General features: G+C 38.2%; 1 protein-coding gene across 1 annotated transcript in view; it reads left to right on the top strand.

Moving 5' to 3' along the window:
• The window catches only part of LOC129726149 (uncharacterized), a 386,566-nt gene that overhangs the window by 27,954 nt on the left and 341,357 nt on the right, over positions 1-17,255 (top strand). The gene's annotated exons all lie outside the window — the stretch shown is intronic.

Here is a 17,255-nt window from a genome sequence, read left to right as displayed (position 1 = left end):
ATACATAGTCACATCACGGAAGGATATTTAAGAAACTTGAAAGTTGAATAACACTGAGTGGATCGATGTTACGGCATTTGCGTATAAGAATTTTTTTTATCAGATGTTTTCCCTTATCTGTTTCTGAGATACTCCCAACAAGGAACCAATCACCCTGTATTCAAAAAAACTGCTTTTCTTCGCTTATTGTGGATCAAATCAAATATGCGAAATATGGCATGAATATTTTTGTCATTCTGAGCTCTTTTTTAACTTTTTCGGAGCTTAAGAAATGTTATTTATACTATACTATATTATACTATATATAATTTTTCAACTTTTTCTGACTACTAGAACGGTTTTCTAGGGTCAATTTAGGTTAGTTTGCTCTTTTGGTGTTTGCTGGACTTTTTGCCCTTTCTGGGGTCAGTTTGAATTCATTTTGTAGTTGGCTTCTAGAAACAATTTTTCGCCGATTCGTATCTTAAGAAGTGTTTTTCTGCTTCTCTCTTAATTTGATTTGAATTTCAATACTAGAAAAAAAAAAAAAAAAAACAATCCATTTGAGTATCAAAACGACTATTAGTTGCAGACCTGGTAAAATATGTTGTTTTGAAATATAAAAGAAAGTTTGGTTGCACCATCCTGAGCTCAGTTTGAGATTTAATTTTCGACCATTTCTGAGTGCCTTATATATGGATATTTAGAAATGTGTTTCGTCATTCTGAGTTCGGTTTTAAAATGATCCCTTCGTAGGCCTTTTCTGGTTTTCAGAAGAATATTTTGCTGTTCCGAACTGAAATTGAATCGCTTTTATTTTCATTGTTTTCTCGCACTTCTAAAGCTATCTGAGAATGATCTTCGTTTCAAGACCTTTCCGTCCATTTGACACATTTATTTGGCATCTTTTCACTGCTCTAAGATCAATTAAAGATAAATACTACAAGATGTACACTGCCGTTCTACGCATAGTTGTCCCATGTTACTTTTGGTCGATTTTCGTTTTTTATCACCAATGAGTCTATTGACATGTATATTTTCAAAAAACTTTTAAAAATAACATTGTTTGTTCCGAAAATCTTGAAAAACCATACCAAGTCTGTTTGTCCCATCGATGATTTTCTACACATATTTGTCCCACTAGATTTTTTCTATTCTAGTTCTCTTTGCTTGATTATTTAAATGCGGTGCGTTCATATCTTTGTTAAGGATACCTAAACCTTGTTTGCTGGTTCGTAACCTGAATGATTTTCCTTTTCGAGCATATAAGAAGATAAACGTATGAGATTCATACTAATTGGAAGTTGTAAGAACTGTCTTTTGTGTGTAGCCAAAATGGGGAAAACCCAACAACGTTCAAATATTGTATGATGGGAAGGATCAATCTAAAAAATAATAATTCCGCTTTGTAATGGTAAGTCATCTGACACTTATTCAGATAAACTATCCTTCATCTCGACTATCATCACTTGTGTACAAAGACAACAAGATTAGCGTGACCATCTTCGTGAAAGATTAAACAACCTTCATCCCCAGTACGAACTTTGTATTGGGAAATATCGAATGCACGTGGTGGGACTGATATGCGTAGAAGTTACCTATTGGGAGGCAAATTTCTCAGCATTATTGTCCCAGTGGGTATTTTTTATGGAGAAGAGTGTTGAATCTAAAAACCTTCAACTAGATTTATTGAAAACAGTCCATTGCAAGGTTAAAACTGGTTAGAAGCCCATAATTGCATTTGTCACATTGACGCAATGCGTAAAAGTATTGTAAAACTTTAACATCGTTTTTCTCGTTTGCATGATTTAGAAAATGGGACAAATATGCGTAGAACGGCAGTACAGTCCTTGGGTTCTACGAAATGGTGACGTAGGACTAAACACTGTAATTACTGTAATAACCGACACAATGAATTCGTTTGTTCAATGATTTCCGTATTTTAATTCTCAGCCTCCCCTTCGTTGTTTCAGATATATATTTAAATACACTCGAAAGAACTACAATTACACTCGGTGATGTTGTGCCTGTAGGGTTTTTTGTGCAAACATTTAAAAATTACAACGAATTTTAAGTTCATAAAGGTTAATTTTTGTTTTTTGCTTCACAAGTTTGTTTCATTTGCCAACAATTACATTCACTGTATTACGAAGACAGCTAATGTGAGTAAAAAAATTTTTGAATAGATCTTAGTAAATGAACAAAAAATTCATAAGCACTCACCGGTTCGTTATTATGTCGGTCACGATTATTTAGTGAATATCGGAGATAAAAAATAAATGAAAATTGTTGCAAAAATGTTCAATTCTCATTGAGTAATTTATGGTTTTCATTGTAGTCATATTCATGAAGTAAACTTTCAATCACCATCAGTAACAGCATTGCAATTTTGATTGCACGTGAATAGAAGTCGTGCCCGCTGCAATGATTGACGACTAGAAACTAGCGGCGCTCTGCTCCAAATACACTTTATGGTACTGTTGCTTTTACCAGAATGTTTTCTTTCAAGACATCAGTTTCTATTACGCTCTAACAGCTGGGGTGGCATTGCGCATTTCGTTTCGAGTGATTTTTGTTCGTTTCGACCACATTTGACATTGCCGATTTCGATTCGAGCTCGAAACGACTAGATGGCGTATTATTGCAGTTGATCTTCGAGCAAAACTGGCATTACGTAATAGTTTGATCGAGCATTTTTTAGCTCGAAAGTGATAAAAAATGGTCGATAAGTTGAAGACGTTCGTTTGTACTTAAGTTTGTTGACTAAAACATCAATAATTTCACTAAACATCTGTGGAGCGGAAAAACATTAATTCCACTAGCGAGTAGATTCAAAGTAGGGGCTAACTTTAACGGAGCAGGAATTGTACTAGTGCAGTTTGGAGGGAAATATTGTACTTAAAATAGGTTTGAGTGCTCCCCGCCTTATTCTGAAATGTTGACGAAACCATGAAAAAGAAATTTCTTTTGCATCAGAAAATAACTAACTTTGTTTCATTTAATGTAAGCCTAATTCTCATATCTTATTGTTTACGTCTTTGTATATTCCTAAAACCATTTTCATCACTAGAAGATCGTAGAAAAACATTCAAAGATTAATATTTTGTTTCAAGGACAAATCTTATTATAAACGTGAAAAATGCCAATCTCTAGGGGCAAGACACTATTGATATATGGCGGAATATTTCCAATACTACATATTACAAAGTATTTATCGTTGCATTATTAGGCGTCGGTGTGATGTCAATGTGTCGGATAAATAATAAATATCAAAATTCATCAACCGATATCGTATAATACTACCGAAATATTTTCATGAAAATAAAGTTGTCCAGCCCCTAGACAAATCTGACATTTATTTTCGAGTCAATGTTTGCTCGAAATAAACTGCGATAAAATTGGGGTGTCGAAAATAATACGCAATACCAACTCCATCTCGAAACGAGTTTGATTTCTCTCGGTTCGAGTTATTCGAAGCGAAATGCGCAATGTCACCCCTGGTTTGGAAATTGTTCAAAAAAATGAGTTTTCTAATACTTTTCGACAAACCTTTACCTACGAGACATCAAATTAGTCTAGGTTCATGGAAGCAAACACAAATTGACCTTTTGGGACGGGGAGACTCAATCAATTTTATTTTTGGATATTGATACTGAGAATATCACAGAAAATTGTTGGTGTCTATTATTGTCGTCTGTGCTAGGAATGCTCGCATGTGATTGTGATTCATTGCTCGCGTAAATTTGTCCTTGACACTTTCTATCGATTTATATCGCTTTCAGTGAAAAAATATTGATGACTAGCATATTACAAAATTGTTCAACATTTTATCTATCCAACAACATATTGGTTATTGTTATCCATCATGATGTTATGCTGTTATTATCGTTTGAATTCTGACGCAACATTTGCCAGTTTCATTTCCAATTTTACAGAATGCATACCAGTTTAGAAAACAAAGACGTAGTCCCACGTCAGAAATTTGTCTTTTCTGGTTCTAAAAATTCTCTTATCACCGAAAGTCAATTAAGGAAAAAAAATTAAAGTGGCCCCTGACAGCAATTTTTCGTTCATTCCAAGTGATTTTTCCTCTGTTGTTTTCTACTGATCAATAAGCGGTGTTCAGAGATTATAGTTTTTTTTGACTCTGAAATGCTCAACTTGAAAATTGGGGTTTTTCGCTGTCAGAAGCATTTTATTGCTATTTTGAGTCCAATTTGAAATTATTTGCATTGCAGCATTTTCTGAATTTTACTTGCGATTTCACGCACAACTTAAAATGTAAAAATTTTAATTCTTGGCTTTCTGCGCAATTCCACACATCATTTATAAATGAACACATTTTGAAAGCATTTTTTTAACTTTGTTTTGCCATTCTGAACTGTATTCGAGGTTTTTCGACTCTTCAGGATTTGAAAAGCATTTTTAACGAGCATTTTTGTCCTTTCTGGACTTCAGATGTGTTTTTACTTTGTTTTGAGTTCGTTTGAAAATGTTTTCGGCCTTGAGAAGCGTTTTCTCATCATTTTTCGTGTTTTCTGATCTTTCGTTTTTGCAACACTGAAATCCATGCGATTTTGAAGTCAAGCTTGGCAAAAAAAAGATACTTCAAATAGGGGAACTGCTCCATTATTCATTTTAGCCCATATATTCATCTCATACAACATGAAAATACAATTGAAAACAGGAAAAAACGCATATTTTCTTCCTAAACCAAACTGCTAATCCATGGAATGGACTCTTTTTAGTTCACTTCAGATTCCTCATGAAGTATATTCCTCAAAAACTCACTTAAAAGCACTAAAATTGATATTATAGTCGGGCATCTGCACTCGAAAACTCATTTAATTCAATCACCTACCTCAGAAAACAAAATCCGCGCATTGTTCTTTACGGCTACAACGGGACTCGTTCAGCCAACCAAAGTTTTTTTCATCACCAACGGACCACTTTTTATTTAAATCACTAACAAAATCACTCACTACACTAAGAATACTTTAATCTTTGAAATGTTCACTTCAAATTTCCTAAAACAAGCTTGAATTAGCAGAGAAATATGAGATGAATTTCTACAATTCCTAAATTTCAACTGTATGTATTTTCATCTGTTTTCACTGCGCTGAAGAAAAGCCAAAGTTGCCTAATCGGTTTTTGTCAATACGAAAAAATCATACTGAAAATGTTAAATTATTCCTACAAAATTGACATAAATCGACAGCACTGCAGTGGTTACTTAGGTTACCAATTTTGCACGTAAACAACTACAGCGGATATCTAGGTAACCTACTACGACGGGCTGCGGCTACGTTTATTCATGATAATGTGTTTCATTCATGATTAACAGTGTGATGAAGCGTATTTAGTTTATTTGCTCAATGATTTCGTGAAAATTTGGTGTTTAATCCGTGCATTCTTCGTGAATGTCGGCTTAATGAGATGAATAATGCAGCAGTTCTCCTATTTAGCAGTATTATCAGACAACTTCTTCTGATAATGTTCAGTAAATTTCATTAAGATTTTTTAAGTAATTCTATTGATAAGAAAGCTCTAAAAAAGATTCATATTCGAGCTTTAAACGACTGCCATTATGCTTTGTTTTTAAGCAGTGATAATGGAATCAAATGTCCAAAGATTAAAGTGTACTGTTTAGTAAAATGCTTCCATAACACTTAAAATTCATGTTGAAACACTTCTTGTGCGAAATATTTGCTTTAAAATTGGAATGCGAATGCCTGTTTTATATCATAACCGGAACAGTTTACTTCTGAGACTTCACCACTTTGGCAGTTTTTCCTATTTGTCTAAATCATGGTTTGTTGTTGATGTTTATTCCAGCTATTCAAAAACACCATTCGGATGAAAGGTATGCCGTCGTGTGAGTTGACAACAGTAGAGATTTTTGTTGTTCCCCATTAATGATTAGAGGTTGATGAAGCATTCCCAATTGAAATTTAAGCTTCCAAGATTTTCCCATATATCCCGTTATTTGCTAATTTTAGTCTGTGAATCATCGCTCTAACTCTTCATTTTACTACATATTCAGCAGAAATGCGAAAACTGATTCTACCCCACGCCCCCGCACTGCTTCTGCCCCATCGTTACCGAACACTATTCCAGATCGATAAGCAATTTAATTTTCTCAAGCTCAGGCATTTTCACTGAGCGCAATTCAAAAGCTCAAACAGCTTCTCATCACATCATACCGCCAGCCAAACTATCGCCGTACTTCATCGGCTATCGATTGCACTTTTAGTGTCTTCAGTGTTCTTCTTGGACGACTCTGAAGTGCATTTGGAATTCGGTTGACGGTACGATGCGCTGAAAGGAAAACTACTTGGTTCACTATTCATTGATCCTCCGAGTACTCCGCTATTTGTGAAGCTGTAATTCCGAGATTTATTCTTCTTTTTACTGAATGCAATTCATTACTTTCAGGTGTGGTGTTTCTAGAGCTATTAGTTTTTGAAATTAACCATTTCAATCTTAAAGTTCAAAGCAGATCTAATGCAGCGTCTCAATTGTATCTCAAACACAGGCGAAATTCAATTCACAATTAGGTTGCAACACTAATGAACAAAGCTCTAGGGTTGTGAAAGCATAAACCAGTGAAATGAAAAAAAAAATCTCTACATCAGCCTCATTGGGAATCAGTAAATCTAGACTCACCGTACACATCTTAATGTAGATACGGTTTCGTTCGGGATTAACTCATTACTGGAAAGGATATGCTCCGAGCTACGAAACATATATTCCAATCCCAGTGGGACACATCGTTGAATACAGAATAAAACAGATAATTTGTTTAAATTGAGTAAACAAACCGAGTATACAATGAACAAAGGATTTGTGTGGCTCAACCGGCACCGGCTGGAGGAAACGAGAATGAGAACAGCTATTTCCTGCCATACTCGGTGCGATCGTAAGCAACGCAATGTTGAATATATACGAGTATATTTCTCCCCTCACAGCATTCTACGAACGCGCACACATGGCGTATATCCTTCGCTTCGGAGCGGGAGGCTGGCGATACGCGAATCAGAATGCGTCATCCTGGCTGGTGCGGTGGTGCAGTACGGTTCCCTATCTGTATCTGGCAATTCTGCAGGGTTTCAACCATACACGGCTTATTCTCACTTCGTCACACCGTGTGCGGTGTTACCTACCGAACGTGTGACCCCATCCCGTACCCCCCTGTTGGTGGCCTGTTCGCACGAAACATTTGAAACCGTAGGATGGGGAATGACTTCATTCATTATTTTCAACAGCACATGAAGCAGAAAATGAAAATTCAACTCGTGTCGTACCGAAAAAAATTGCTTCTGATGAATCTGGGACATAATTAATCCGTCTAACGACGCGAGATGTGCCTTTCTGTGCTTCGTCGCAGTAAATGCAATTTAATTTGCTGGGGAACTTTGTGCTAATGAAGCCAGACTGAGTACAGTTGAATAAAATTGTTGAAAAGAGCATTGCGGAAATAATTCTCCAACAAACAACTAGACTTGAGGGTATTTAGAAACCAAAAATTACGAAACCGGCTGATTACAATACCGATCCATCCAACCTGGCAACAGTACTGAAATTCCCATGCTGCAAAGCGCCGGAACTTGCGCATTCCAGTAAAATAAAACAAAAAATACAGTAATACTAAAATAAATTTGTTTCCCTCGCAGCTATCAATTATTTAATTACAGCTCATTTACCTCGCACGTGCAAAACCTTCAACCATTAACGAACACTGCCAAAAGCGGATGCACGCTAGCTAGAGGGCATGTAGGTGCGCCCTGAAGAAAGTACCACACGAACGTTTCGGTCAGACCGAGAGGTCCGTATCCTGTCCGCTGATTCAGTGGCAACGATCCGCATTCAGCACACCTTCAAACTATGGGAAAAATGCGCCGAAAATTCTCCCCTGACTGACCGGTCCGCAGCCGAAGCGAAACCTTAGATCACAAGTGGAATAATTTAAATATTTTCCACTAAATATTGCTCGGTGATTACACCAGGCTGTCGAAAAACTCCCCCGGCGCATTCTCCTTCCATCGAAAACAACGTTAACTGAATTTTTCTCCTCCCTTACGAAAACACCATTAGGAGAATAATTGAATCAAAAATGCGATAAAATTTTTTTTTTTCGAAACACAATGAACGAATGAATCATTATGCTCTCGCGTGGCGGTAATTTACTTAGCGTAGTTATTTATGCCTGCTCTGGGTGTGTATCGCAAAATAATGACCAAGCAGAGCGGTGCGCACTGCAATCACGGGAAATCAAGACTTCCCGGCTGCTTCCTCGTGATTCACGGGCCATGAATACACACTCCAGGGCGACTAATTTGGACAAATATGTTTGTTGTTTCATTTTTTCGGCAATCCGGAGATATTAATTGAACAGTCTATCTTTCGGAACTATTTGTTGATAGCAAAATAGAAATTTGCCTTCATGACAGGAACTGCTTAAGCACTCCTACGCAAACAAAGCGTTGTTTATCTTATTTCAACACGTGGTAACAATCCACCAATCGACTCGAATATATGAACTGTCTATTTTCGTATCGCAAGTCTGTTGCTGTGGCGACACACACACCCCATTATCAATTTGGTCCTCTTCTCAAATTGAACAAAAAAAGAGAGACTGTTTGCTGCGGTAAAATTCGGGCAACCTTGAACACAAGATCGCTGCGAGCCTTTCTGGTGTGCAAACACCGTGCATTGGAGCGGTGAAAGCAAACAAGGTTGTTATTTTAACGCTTCGGTTGGTAGCCACGTGGCCTTAGCACTCTGCCTCCCGCTTGGCAACGGAAAAATTCACACGTGTCGATGGTGAGCATTAATTTGTACTAATTTAATTATGAATATACTTCAACTCGTGATTTCGAGCGTTGAAACAACGACAGTTGATAAAAGGGTTTTTTTGCCCCGTTAATGTCTCGTTTCCCTCAAGGGAAGAAATGACCGATTGCGCAAACAATATGTAGTCAGCTAGCCAGCCAAGGGTTGACCAACTGCCGAATGCGACTTACACGGTCGCTGGAAAGGTAGCCTGACCCTCGTCTCATGTGATTCGGTGATTTCTCGCACTGCAAAGTGGCTTCTACAAAAAGACCGTCAGCATATTATTTTTCCCCTTCTTAGTGTTGACTTTTGATTTATGGCTTAATCAATTTCATCCGTAGGATGCTTAATCAATTTCATCACGTAGGAGATTACTTGGGGGATAATCAAGCACAGGTAGAAGGAGTTTATCTGCCTGCTATCTGTACCGTTTAGAACTGGCCGTTTTGGAGGAGGCTGTCACATGATAATAAACCACAGATATATGGGGTATTTTTTCAAAAAGTCCATTACTTCGATGTTCTTTCGAAATAGAATTGGAAAACTGTAAATGTACAAGAAATCGAAAAACAAAAAACAATTAAAAAATCTCTGGCCGTTGTTATAACCATAGAATACCATGCGTCCCCTCCATATGTTGCATTCACTGCAGGCGCATTGTTTACCACGGTTCTCCGGAATTGAGAATTAGGACAAATTAAAACTTAATATGCAAAAGGATCTCAACCATCACCTCGTGACAGTATCCTCAAAGTCACTTTTTGACAATTTTCTGTATCTCTCGTTGTCATTTATATTTAAATATATATCTATTTATTGAATAGAGGTTTAATGATTTCAAACCAGACCAGATATTTTTTTGAAATAGTGGAAAAGGTTGTTTATAAGACAAGACTGCAAGGTTTAACGTAGAATTACAACAGCCTGTCCTATAGCAATGTATTCCTTCCAACAGGTTTGGAAATCCACTCGAATGCGGTTAATCAATTTGATTGTAACAAGAAGCGGTAAATTTCAGTAATATTTCTCTTTCAACTCTCTTTTTACACTGGGGTCGCTTTTTACGCGGGTTGTTTTTATGCGTTTTCTCAAACGGGACATTTCTACAATAACGCGGATTACTTTTACTCGATTCGGAAGACCATTTGTACGCAATATCAAATAAGTTTAGTATAAAAATGTCTAATCTAATATTTTAAATGCGGTACAACCAACCGCGTAAAAAGCGACCCCAGTGTATTGAACGAATTTAAAGGCAAACACTCATTTTAGTGCTTCAATCAATACATGCGGTCATTCTCAAAAGGACGGTTGGTTTTGATTTTCACAAAACTGAGAATTAATCGAATTATGCCTTCTTTCCCATTCTCTTCGGGAACAGAACAGCTCTAATGTTCGACAGAATACTTCTCTGGGTTATAGTAACCATCACGCAGCAGACATTCTATCGGGAATCAAATCTCAACACCATTGCCCTTCATTTTTCACGAGCAGACATTGTAACTTGCAAATTCGATTGAACAGAATAGCGATGCGACGATGAGCAAACGAAATAGTGATGTGATGATAAAAAAACCCGTGTGACTGTCCTAAATATCTATGGAAAGAACTTACGCAATAACTTTGCGGCACGGCGTAGGTGGTAGAATTAAAGAATTCAGAAAAAGAGACGGACTCTACTGAATACTGTTGAAAGGTATACAGATAAACGTTTTGCGCGAAGTACACTAGTTTTTCATCAACTGTACATCGTTGAGATGGCACCGCAGAGAAGCGACGAAGTGGCCAAGTTCAGACTCCCGTACGTTTGTTGTTGCTAGGAAGGCTAGCTAAGCAAGCTGGGTCCAAAAACAATGCTGAACTGAAGCTTTTACGATAAACACTAGCTCGAAGTAATTTGCCCAAATGAACGTATGCGTTATAAAAATGGACAAAAATTGCTAATTTTTCTTGGGTTTACCTACACACGCACTGACGAAACTACGCGTGCAGCATCAATCATATTGACCCATAAGTTAACAGAAGAATATTAACAACTCTATCAGTCGAACTCTAACCATGATGGCGAAAACAGTGAAGCGACTGCGTTCAGAAGTTGGCGAACCCGCCATCGTCCCCAAGTTGCGTTCCATCGAGGATTTCTGGACAAGCCTGAAGCGTAAGATCTACTCCAACAATTCTGTCGCGAAAATTGATAAATAAAACGAAGAAAAAACTCAAAACCATGCCTACACGCATGTTTTCTTCCGCCATGGCGAATGTACCGGTTAGCTACCGGAAGGCCGCACGCGAGGGCGTAGATTTTTTTTGTTAGTAAGCTAACATAATTACCTTCCATGTAAAGTTTATCAAACTCAATTATCTGTCTCAGTTATTTTTTTCCACCATCTTGAAAAAGTCCATTTTTTTAACGCATACTCTACCATTAGCCCTTCTCAGGGCCATAAACATGTTCTTGAAACAATCTAGAATTTCTTTACCCTTGCAAATTTTGAAATGTATGACCGCAGCTCTACATTTCTTCCAAGCAGTTTAAAAACAATGTGGCGCTAAGAGTCCTCGAAATTGAGTCCATTGAAAGCGGCAAACAAATGTTTTATTTCATCTTCATCATTTTGTCGTCTACGTAGCCCCGCCTTTTCTAAATGTTTTCTCTGAAGTCTGATACAAAAGGTAACAAACGGACGCACAGTGGTACGAGATAGAGATGGTCGTGTTTCGGGTTTTCAAACCCGAAACTCGAGCCCGACCCGTACCCGACGGGTTCGGGTTTGAAAATTTTTGAAAATGTCGGGTACCGGTCGGGTTCGGGTTTTGTGAAAAAAATATTTTCGGGTTCGGGTCGGGTTCGGGTTTGAAAATGTCGGGTTCAGGTCGGGTTTGGGTATGCAAACCCGAAACCCGACTATAAAATCTATGAAATCTCGGGTTCGGGTCGGGTTCGGGTTTCAAAGAAATAAAATTTTCGGGTTCGGGTCGGGTCGGTAGTACGAGAACATGAATTTTTTTCGTATACTCTCTAAATACTAGTTTTATTGCCATACTTTCTAAGAAGATAGCAAAGCAAAGCCTTGGTGCTACATTCCGATTTGGAACTTGACCTCCTGTTTATTATACAGAGACTCTGCAGCCAACTGTTTGATGTACAGGACAATTGCGGGGCTAGCGCCACGATCCTACTGACACTAACAGTGTCTCCCGAGCCGAGACTCGAACCTGCGACGACTGTCTTGTTAGGCCAGCATCGTACCTCGAGACCAACTGGAAGGTTTCTAAAGAGATACTTAGTATTAAAATTTCTCGAATGACAACAAGCTTTAGTTCGGAGCTCCGCCGATAGTGTCGCTATAAAATCTAACTTTTCAGTCTTACACTTTAGATAGATGCTATCTGCATCAAAGTTGTAAATCATGTTGTCACAAAAAAACTTTGCCGAAGATACGTCTTTTCGAACTCCTCAAATTTATATTTTTTTAAATCACGAAAATATTGTAGCATTTGGAAGGCAGCAATATTCGGTTATTATCTAAACACATTACTTTGTAGAAGACACAAAAAATAAAGCTTCTACACGGATATCTTTTTTCCAAAAAAATAAAAAAAATATACGTTTTTGAGTTGCATATCATGCAAGGAAGATGCTAGAAGGAACGAACGTTTTAATTAGTTTCGTAGAGTGATTATGATAATAATTCATCCTATGTAGGTTTCATCTGCTAGTTTTTGCATATTTGTGATCTGGGGATGTACAAAATATGATATTTTTTAACATATTTGGTAATAACTCGGTCTGTGTAGAAGCTAGCTGTTTTATGTTTCCTACAAAGTTGAGTGTTTCGATGATATACAAATATGTGATGAACATTTTTTCCTTCTAAATGATACAGGTATTAAGATATTCAACATAATCTTATTTCAAGGATAATATGAAATGATATGAAGACACCATTTCTCTAAACTGCAAGACTAAAAAGTTGACTTACTGTCATTCTTCAAGGTTTTTTAAGAACTAGTTATCTTCTGAAGATAGTATGTCAATGAATTAAATGGAGTAAATGAAAAGAAAGTTCACGATGAGCTCTCGTACCACTGTGGGACGGTAAGGTCTGGTTGCGGCAAAGAAGTTAAGAAACAAAATCCCGCCCATCTCTTGCCAAGTCCCAATTCCCGGTAGGCAGAATTCATTATCTGCATTGCGAAGAAAGACGTTGGAGCGCTCTACTATCTACTAGCTGCTATGCAATACTTAGTAGCTGATGATGTTCTGAAAATAAGGCGACATCCATTAAGTACGTCCCGCAAGTTGTGATCAAATTTTACTCCCCCTCCCCCTCTTGTCATGTTTTGTCACACTTTGACGACCTCCCCAGGAAAAGTACGTCACGTCACAGCAAATCCCCTCCCCCATTAAAAAGAATAGAAACAAATATAATCCAACGGAAAAGATTCTGGTACAGATTTTTGTCGAAAATAATACAGATAAAAAGATGTTTGCAGCTCCCAGTAAAGATGAAAATGTGACAACACTACTTCAGATTTATTTGGGAAATCAGGTCTTTCTACTGATGCCTTAAAACAACCTGTTTCGGAAAAATTTTCTTTGCTGTAATTGCTTTTAGTTTAAATTTGATTATTAATAAAGAGGTTGAGAATAAAAAGAAGGTAAACTAAACATTTTTCCAGTCAACTTTTTGTTTTTAAATATTTTTAATTTGACGTCACACAACGTTATACTCCCCCTCCTCCTAACGTCACAAATCGTCACGATTTTCCCTACCCCGTCTCCCCCCTATACGTGTGACGTACTATATGGATGTCGCCGAATATAAAATGCTGCTGAGATAACAACAGAATGAGAATCATCCAGCACGTCATGCAAACACAGATTGCATAATTAGTTTCTTAGCAAAAAAAAAATTTCTGCCTCGCGCCAAAATTTCGTAGATAGTGATAAACTTCAATTTTACCCATAGTGATTCCAAAAAACCATATTATATCTTTGCATGTATTGAAATTAGAAATAGTTCCCCTTTGATGTATCTTTCAAAGTTTCACTACCAAAAATAGCGACACAGGATAAATGAGAATTGGAAGTTTTCAATTTTTAAACCCGTTTTCTCGAAACCATGAAATATGCGTTGTGCAAGTTTTAAGCGATAACGAAAAAAAAAAAATCACAAGAAGGTTGTATGCAAAGCCACGACCGCAAGGTTGAAGTAGAATACTTTTACAAGAAAGATAACCTGGCTGCTTGCGTGGCAGTCATTTTTTCTAGTAAATAAATGTTGACCGTTCATTGGCAGTGTTGTAATTTCTTTTTGTCTGATATTTCGAATGAAGTTCATTGGATATTTTTAAATTTTGTACAAATGAGAAGTTGAAGTGCTGCCGAATTGTAATATGCACATTTAATACGACATCATTAAACGGGAACGGAACAAAGGCTACGGTTATGCAGAACGCGAATGCCGGCGCGATGCGCTTCGCCTTACCGTGGTGAAATGTACAGCTCTTTTTAGGGCGAAGTAGAGCTATATATTCAACAAATTTCGTCTTGCCGAATCGCATCGCGCCGTTATTTGCGTTCTGCATGACCGTAGCCAAACACTAAGCGACGCAAACACGTAATAATAGTCAGAGTATGCATGTAGATGAAGATAATTAACTTTGGATTATAGCGCAAAACGAGAAAATATTAACTCTTCAAATAATCATTTGTGTTCTTCAAATTTCAGTTGTTCAATTTAATATCCGATGAAATGTTTGTTTATTATCTGATGAAGCTCTTATATAGGCCAAATGATGCATTCCCAATTTACTAGGTCCATAACTCTGCCGACCGTGCTTGGGAAAGCGCGGTATAACGACCAATCAGAGGTCGAATTTTGTATTTTGACAAGGCTTAAGAGTTTTCAATAGTACAATAGTTCGAATGATAAAATTGCAATTTCATGCATTTGGTAGGAATCTTAGAAGGTTTTCTAATCGATTGCTGCAAAAACGAAGGAAATCCATCGAAAACTAACCGATTTATTAGCATTTGAAATTTTTCTCACTTTTTTCAGTTTTAGATTTTCATTTTACATCCCTAAGCCGAACTTCCTGAGAGAAGTATTCTAATTCAAAATTAAATCTTCATTAATTCATTTGTTGTCCTTATAAGGACAATTGTTCAATTTATCATAGGATGTAGTGTTTATCTTACATCTCTGTGTTACCTTGATAGTGAGGACTAATTCGCACGGTGAACACAATGAGAAAGGTGTTTTCACATTGAAAACTACACACGGCTTTACTGGAGGAAGTGTTGGCAAATGCATCTACCGCTAATACCACCGCTATCATACGAAAGCGCGTCGTTTCATGTGGGGAATATCAACAACGAAAAATGACGCGCGTCTAAGCATAACCCGAACTGTTTCGCCGTGCTGCTCCCATTTACCTTTACATCGGCCTCAGGAAAGTACCGGCTGCATCTGCATCTACCGCTGAGGCTGTCACTATACTGCTGTTGGTACCAAAAGCTATTAACTCTTCAAATAAGTGAGTTATTTGTTCTCAAAAGAACAATTGTTCAATTCAAAATCGGATTTACGCAATCGCATCTCTGTAATATTACCGACAATAATATTCTTCTGAACAAACTGATACAACTTTCCCATTAGGCCTCTGCCATAATAGACGCGAACCGATTCGCTCAGCTGTAGGTTAATGTACAGCCATCAGTAGAGCTGTACATCAACCTACGGCCGAGCGAATCGGTTCGCGCCGCTTTTCGCGTCTACTCTGGCAGAGGCCTTAGAGAAAGTTGCTGGCTGATGTATTCACTTCATGCAAGCCTGCTGCTGATGCTTCCCGCTACCACACTGAAACAGCATTTTAGTGAAGGGAGTGTCGTTGCATTAGCTGACCCTGCTACTATCGATGCTGATATACCCGCTGCAATAGCTATGCTATGCATAGCCATGCCACAGTTGTGGCCGCTATACGCTGGCCCAACTGCTGAGCAACTGCAACGCTATCCGTAGCCATGCCACAGTTGTGGCCGCCATTGGTATCCGCTGTACCTGCATCTGCTGGCCCTGCTGCTATCGATGGTGAGATCCGCTGAAACTGCTACGCTTATTCGCAGCCATGCCACAGTTGTGGCCGCTATCCGCTATCGATGATACCCACTGCTCGCTCCCGCTGCTGCTAAGGGAGGACTGCTGTCGTCGCTGTTCAGAACTACTATGAGCGGCTTCGACTAAAACAGGCTCTTATATAGGGATGAAAATAGGAATGAATTATTTTACGTACGTGGTGGAGTGATATAACTTGAAAAATATGTGTGACTTCATTCTGGTTCAGAGCGATCATTTGATAAGCTCCACCTCTTTTTTCAGTTTCTAAAGTTTTTCCTCAGTTTCGTAGCACGGATGCACAAAAATGATTTCTTGTCGAACCGGACCGATAGCACTCTCATTGAAGCAACAAAATAACATGTTTTGTGTCGTGTTGTGCAGCTTGGTTGAAGAAAATGTCCCCATGTCGCATGTAAGCAGATTATTGCGTTCAGTAGACAGTAGATAGTGTATCCAGCGAATAAACACCGATGGTGCTCTCACACACGCAACGGTTTTAACCCGTATCTTATTGCGGTTTGTAACATAAAGCGATTTCGTTTGCTCGCTGTTGCGTGTTGCATCATGTTGCAACTTGGCAGCTGAGAGACGACGAAATTCTGGTTATGCTGATTGATTGAATCGACTTCATATTAGCTCTGCATAGTAGAACTAACTGCTTTTGTGAATGCGTACTAACAGGGCAGTTTATTATTCAATGTCGGTTATGCTGATTGCAGCCTTTGCGCTGCCCCTACAGTGGGGGGTTTACTAAATAAAGTGAAAATTAGACAACTACAACAGAGTTTGATTGCATCCCGCACAGAATGTCTGCTTGTGTTGATGCCATGAAATTATTAACCTCCAATTATTTTTTTATTTGCCTTGAAAAAAGCATGTTGCGGTTCAAAATCGGTTGCTAAGTACAACCTTTGAGCTGCCCTAACATTGGGGGAATTAAGATACACGGACAACATGCACTGTGGAAGCTATTTCACATTCAGTAAATTAGACGGGTGCGACAAATTTAAATTGTTTGGATGCAACACAGAATGCTTGCTTGCGTTGACAAAAAATATTAACTTTCAATGACTTGTTTATTTGCCTTCAAAAAGGCATTTTGATTTCCAAAATTGGATTTCCTGATGGCAATCTTCATGCTGCCCCAACAAGGGGGGAATAATGGCTGTCTGACGACACACGCTGAGAAAAACCGCGCTGCTCCTGAGACGTGGTGATCAACCACAGGGCTAGTGCTGCTCCTAAGGAAAGACGACTGCTGTTGTCGCTGTCTAGAACTATTATGAGCGGCTCCGGCTGAAACAGACTCTTATATAG

The sequence above is a fragment of the Wyeomyia smithii genome, chromosome 2 (assembly GCF_029784165.1).
Source record: "Wyeomyia smithii strain HCP4-BCI-WySm-NY-G18 chromosome 2, ASM2978416v1, whole genome shotgun sequence".
Classification (NCBI taxonomy): Eukaryota; Metazoa; Arthropoda; class Insecta; order Diptera; family Culicidae; genus Wyeomyia; species Wyeomyia smithii.
The sequence above is the reverse complement of the archived record's forward strand: the minus strand, read 5'-3'. Positions and strand labels throughout refer to the sequence as shown.